The sequence below is a fragment of the Asparagus officinalis genome, chromosome 8, assembly GCF_001876935.1.
Source record: "Asparagus officinalis chromosome 8, Aspof.V1, whole genome shotgun sequence".
Taxonomy (NCBI): Eukaryota; Viridiplantae; Streptophyta; class Magnoliopsida; order Asparagales; family Asparagaceae; genus Asparagus; species Asparagus officinalis.
This window is the reverse complement of record NC_033801.1, coordinates 120,180,304-120,180,613: the sequence shown is the minus strand read 5'-3', so window position 1 is coordinate 120,180,613 and position 310 is coordinate 120,180,304.

Genomic DNA, 310 nt, shown 5'->3' with positions numbered 1-310 from the left:
ATAATGGCCTGTTTGAATGGAGGGTGAAGAATGGAAGGGTAAGGAAAAATTTAGTTTACTTTTGTTTAGGAGTTCCATTTAGAAGGGTAGATGAGAGGAATGATAAGAAAAATTAAACTAAAATCTTACCTCCAAAATTGGGGGGTAAAGAATAGGAATGGAAGGAAAAAAAAATTTCTTTCCTTCCCTTCCCTTAGTCATCTCCCAAGCACACTATTAGGGAATGCAGAAGATGGTGGGAAGGAGGAGGAAGAAGATAGTGGAAAAAGAGGATGTTTTTTTTTTCACAAATTTTAGAAATTTAGGGAAA